The following is a 6156-nucleotide window of genomic DNA, read 5'->3' as shown; positions in this document are numbered from 1 at the left end:
AGAGTGTGCATGGACACTTTGATTTCTCTTGCACAAGTAGAGTGGCATGTCTGTGTCGTGTTGTTTCAGGTAGGAAGGTAAATCTGGTCCCCATTCTTCCCTCTTGACAAGAAACCCATTTGACCATTAAAAATATATATATTATACTTTAAGTTCTGGAGTACATGTGCAGAACGTGCAAGTTTGTTACATAGGTATACATATACCATGGTGGTTGACTGCACCCATCAACTTGTCACCTACATTAGGTATTTCTCCTAATGCTATTCCTTCCCTAGCCTCTCAGCCCCCAACAGACCCCAGTGTGCGATGTTCCCCTCCCTGTGTCCGTGTGTTCTCCCACTTATGAGTGAGAACGTGTAGTGCTTGGTTTTCTGTTCTTGTGTTGGTTTGTTGAGAATGATGGTTACCAGCTTCATTCATGTCCCTGCAAAGGACATGAACTCATCCTTTTTTATGGCTGCATAGTACTCCACAGAGTATATGCGCCACATTTTCTTTATTCAGTCTATGTTGGTTCCAAGTCTTTGCTATCATGAACAGTGCCACAGTAAACATACATGTGTATGTGTCTTTATAGTAGAATGATTTATAATTCTTTTGGTATATAGCCAGTAATGGGATTGCTGGGTCAAATGGTATTTCTGGGCCAGCCTTAGGGCTTGACAGGATTGTGGCGGTCCTCTCTCCCAACTCAGAAGCTACTGCTGCCTCCAGATGCTCTCAAGATGGCGACCTCTCTGGGTTTCAACACCTACAACAGGCAGAACTGGGAAGATGCGGACTTCCCCATTCTGTGCCAGACATGTCTTGGAGAAAACCCATATATCCGAATGACCAAAGAAAAGTATGGGAAGGAATGCAAAATCTGTGCCAGGCCATTGACAGTGTTTCGCTGGTGCCCTGGAGTCCGTATGCGTTTCGAGAAGACTGAAGTGTGCCAGACCTGCAGTAAATTAAAGAATGTCTGTCAGACCTGCCTCTTAGACCTAGAGTATGGCCTGCCCATCCAGGTTCGTGATGCAGGGTTGTCTTTTAAAGATGACATGCCAAAGTCAGATGTCAACAAAGCGTACTATACACAGAATATGGAGAGAGAGATTTCTAACTCTGATGGAACACGGCCAGTTGGCATACTGGGGAAAGCCACATCTACCAGTGACATGCTGCTCAAACTGGCCGGGACCACACCCTACTACAAAAGGAATCGACCCCACATTTGCTCCTTCTGGGTGAAAGGAGACTGTAAGAGAGGAGAGGAATGTCCATACAGACGTGAGAAACCTACAGATCCAGATGATCCCCTTGCTGATCAGAATATTAAAGATCGATACTATGGAATCAATGATCCTGTAGCTGACAAGCTTCTAAAGCGGGTTTCAACAATGCCTCGGCTGGACCCACTAGAGGATAAAACTATCACCACACTATATGTTGGTGGTCTGGGTGATACTATTACTGAGACAGATTTAAGAAATCATTTCTACCATTTCGGAGAGATCTGAACGATCACTGTTGTGCAAAGACAGCAGTGTGCTTTCATCCAGTTTGCCACGAGGCAGGCTGCAGAAGTGGCTGCCGAGAAGTCCTTTAATAAGTTGATTGTAAATGGCCACAGACTGAATGTGAAATGGGGAAGATCCCAAGCAGCCAGAGGAAAAGAAAAAGAGAAAGATGGAACCACAGACTCTGGGATCAAACTGGAACCGGTTCCAGGATCGTCAGGAGCTCTTCCTCCTCCTCCTGCAGCAGAAGAAGAAGCCTCTGCCAACTACTTCAACTTGCTCCCAAGTGGTCCTACAGCTGTGGTGAACATTGCCCTGCCACCACCCCCTGGTATCGCCCCACCCCCACCACCAGGTTTTGGGTCACACATGTTCCACCCAATGGGACCACCCCCTCCTTTCATGAGGGCTCCAGGACCAATCCACTATCCTTCTCAGGACCCTCAGTGGATGGGAGCTCATGCTGGAAAACACAGCAGTCCCTAGCACCTTGTCACCACTCTGGGGCTCTGTGGAAGAAAGGGCACTTAAAAATCCCAGTACATCTTGGAATAAATGTATTTTTCCTTCCCTTGTAATTTCCATGACAGCTGAATGTGGTCAGATGTGGGCAGTCAGAGACTGACAGCCATGCTTTCCGACACATGTTCGGAGGATCAGTGTACCACAAACAAGCTGCCATTAACACATCTGGTTACTGCTATAACACAACTAATAAAACCTAACGCATGTTCCCCTTACCCGTATTGGGGACAAGCAGATGAGTGAATTGGAATGCCCAGTGGAGTTACCACCCCAATTATATGTTCATTTTGTATATTTTTTGGGTGGGGGAAAAATTGACCTGCAGTAAAAAAAACCTTTGACCATTTTTATGTCCATTGGGTGTTTTCCTTTTTATCATCTGAAAAAAAAGATTACTAGTACTAATCATTATAGTGGCCTAAGTGTGACACTTTTGTAGTCACACCCTCAGAAAGATGAGTAGAAACCAGCACCAGCACAGTTCAGATTTTTTCTTTCCTTTTCCTCATCTATTCCTAAAGGAATCTGACCATTTTATGTCTCTACGGCCCAAAAAAAGAAAAAGAAAAATTCCTTTTTATTCCTGTCAACTGGATGGAAACACAAAATTTCATGGAACTGTGTACCATTGAAGAAACCTGGTGTTTGGCATGAAGTTGCTGTAAAGAATTTCCTATAAAACACGTACTTTAACAAACTGAAATGAAAAGCATTGGAGTGTTTGAATGAAAGACTTGTGACCTCCTGCTGGGAATCTGATGGTCCTCGGCATTCACCTTTGTGTGTCTTCAGTGTCTCCTTCTCATCCCTGCTTCTGTTTGGTCTTAGAGTGTTTGGATATAACTGAACTGTAGATGGTAAAGGAAATTTGATGTGTTTTTTGTTTTTAAATAATTAAAATGGGTCAATTTTTTTTTTAAAAAAATGGTATTTCTGGTTCTAGATCCTTGAGGAATCACCACACTGTCTTCCACAATGGTTGAACTAATTTACACTCCCACCAACATCACAAAAGTGTTTCTATTTCTCCACATCCTCTCCAGAATCTGTTGTTTCCTGACTTTTTAATGATCACCATTCTAACTGGCGTGAGATGGTATCTCATGGTGGTTTTGATTTGCATTTCTCTAATGACCAGTGATGATGAGTTTTTTTTCATATGTTTGTTGGCGGCATAAATGTCTTCTTTTGAGAAGTGTCTGTTCATATCCTTGGCCCACTTTTTGACAGGGTTGTTTGGTTTTTTCTTGTAAATTTGTTTAGATTCTTTGGATTCTGGATATTAACCTTTGTCGATGGATAGATTGCAAAAATTTTCTATCATTCTGTAGGTTGCCTGTTCACTCTGATGATAGTTTCTTTTGTTGTGCAGAAGCTCTTTAGTTTAATTAGATCCTATTTGTCAATTTTGGCTTTTGTTCTCATTGCTTTTGGTGTTTTAGTCATAAAGTCTTTGCCCATGCCTATGTCCTGAGTGGTATTGCCTAGGTTTTCTTCTAGGGTTTTTATGGTTTTAGGTCTTACATTTAAGTCTTTAATCCATCTTAAGTTAATTTTTAATAGGGTGTTAGGAGGGGGTCCAGTTTTTAGAGCTCATGTTGTAAGACAGATAAATTGAAGATAGGGTGCCTTGGCTCTTATGCTGAACATTTTAAACCCATTTACATTTTCATCTCTTCTTTTTCTTTGCCACCACAATGAATTTAACCCCTTTCCATTCCACGTATGGATATTCAGCTATTGTCCTCACAAAGCAATAGAGTTGTTCCCCTTGCAGTAGCAACCTTCAGTCTCAGAGATTTTACAGTCTTAGGGTAGAAGCAGAAGTGGGCCAGGCTAGAAGCTTCAGGAAAGACCACCCAAATCTCCAGGCTAGACCACATTAGAACCTTGTTGGCCATGGAGATGCAGTCCTCCCTGAAGCCAGCTCTGTGCCTGGGCCTGAATAGCCTGACTTCGGCCCTCCTAAAACTTTCATGCTGTGAGACTATTCTGGATACACAAGTATGTGACTGAAGCTGAAGCAGGAGTCTGAGGTTTGCCAGTGGGCCTGTGAACTGACTGGGGCAGATGCAAGACGCTTGGATTCCAGGAGGCGCTATCAATTCTGGGCTCACGCTCGGATCCCAGGAGGCGCTATCAATTCTGGGCTCACGCTCGGATCCCAGGAGGCGCTATCAATTCTGGGCTCACGCTCGGATCCCAGGAGGCGCTATCAGTTCTGGGCTCACGCTCGGATCCCAGGAGGCGCTATCAGTTCTGGGCTCACGCTCGGATCCCAGGAGGCGCTATCAGTTCTGGGCTCACGCTCGGATCCCAGGAGGCGCTATCAGTTCTGGGCTCACGCTCGGATCCCCGGAGGCGCTATCAGTTCTGGGCTCACGCTCGGATCCCAGGAGGCGCTATCAGTTCTGGGCTCACGCTCGGATCCCAGGAGGCGCTATCAATTCTGGGCTCACTTTGGCCTTGGCTGCTGCGCCCTCCTCACCTTCAGTGAATTCCTCATCAGTCTAGGTTTCAACTATGAGTGAAACTCAGTAGTTTCAACATAGCAGCTAGGGATTTGAAATGATCTTTGTCTTGCGAGCCTGATGTCCAAGGCCCATCATCATGCCTGGCGTGACAGACTTTCCTCCATTGCATGGCACTTACTACCCACCAGGCCCCACTGCCACGCTGTAGCAGGCCCGCCACAAAGCATGACTTCCTTTCAGCCTCCTTGCATCCCGTAAGACATAGCTATCATATCTATTACATAGTTAAGGAAACTAAGCCTTAAAAAGGTTAAATCACTTGCCCAAGATAATTTAGAGGTGGCAGAGGCAGGATTTAAAACTCAGCCTAAAGTGTAGGGGAGGAAAAACTTTCCCCCTGTTCTCCTAGATTCTCCAGCTGGGATCTGCAAATCAGACTGAAAAAGACAAATCAACAAGAAAACGCAAACAAGAGTGTGTTAACACATGAAGTGCACATACATACAAGAGAGACCTAGTGATGATGGTTAGAACTTGGACTTCTGTGTAACCGCCCAGTGGGTTCCCCTTGTCCACTGCCTGGGCAGAGCCAATTTATCAAGACATAAGAAGCGCAGTAGTGAAAGGGTTATTCACTCAGAGCCGGCTGTGTAGGAGACTGGAGTTTTATTATTACTCAAATCAGTCTCCCCAAGAGTTTGAGGATCAAAGTTCTTAAGAATAATTTGGTAGGTGCGGGGGAGGGGTGGGGGGAAAAGTGGGGCAGTGAGTCAGGAGTGCTGATTGGTTGGATAGGAGATGAAATTATAGAGTTAACGAAGCCATTCTCTTGCTCTGAGTAGGTTTCTGGGTGGGGGCCTCATGATCAGAAGACACAGGTTATTGATCTGGGTGGTGCCAGCTGATCCATCAAGTGCAGGGTCTGCAAAATATCCCAAGCACTGACCTTACGTTTTACAATAGTGATGTTATCCCCAGGAACAATTTGAGGAGGGTCAGAATTTTGTATCCTCTGGCTGCATGACTCCTAAACCACAATTTACAATCTTTAGGCCAATTTCTTGGTCATTAGAAGACAGGCTAGTTGTCAGGCAAGCAAGGGATTTGTTTTGAAAAAAGGCTATTACTATATTCGTTTTAAACAATAAACTATAAACTAAGTTCCTCTCAAAGTTAGTCCAGGCTACACCCAGGAATGAACAAGGACAGCTTGAAGATGAGCTACAAGATGGAGTTGGTTAGGTCAGATCTCTTTCACTGTCTCAGTTATAATTTTGCAATGGTGATTTCATATGTAACAGCTTAATGAAAAAGACATTAAATTGGTAGAAAAGTGACAAGACAAAGGAAAAATGCTTTATTAGACTTTAGGGATAGCAAACAATAAGAAAGTAACTAGATAAGGGAAACTAATAAAAAATGGGGTTGTTTTAGCCAGTTTGTTTGTAAATTCCTCTGCTGCTGTCTCTGGGTATTGCCTCCAGTGATTAAGATCATCGATTAAAAATTGTCCTGCCCTTCCTGGTGGAAAAGGGGAGGGCAGAGAGTTTGCCTTGTGTCTCCTTCTTTTTAGCTTCCTTCAGCTCAAAATAATTATTATGTCAAAGTGGCATATTTTAGGGTGGCATACTCTGAATCCCTCATAAGTAATG

The 6156-nt window shown here is 44.1% G+C and overlaps 1 pseudogene; it reads left to right on the top strand.

Moving 5' to 3' along the window:
* The first annotated feature begins 674 nt into the window (after positions 1–674).
* On the top strand, positions 675–1995 carry LOC105732104 (pre-mRNA-splicing factor RBM22-like; annotated as a pseudogene).
* The last annotated feature ends 4161 nt before the right edge of the window (positions 1996–6156 follow it).

This window comes from Aotus nancymaae, unplaced genomic scaffold (assembly GCF_030222135.1).
Source record: "Aotus nancymaae isolate 86718 unplaced genomic scaffold, 86718_ANA_hifiasm-v0.15.2.pri h1tg000043l, whole genome shotgun sequence".
Classification (NCBI taxonomy): domain Eukaryota; kingdom Metazoa; phylum Chordata; class Mammalia; order Primates; family Aotidae; genus Aotus; species Aotus nancymaae.
This window is presented reverse-complemented; position numbering and strand designations above follow the sequence as displayed.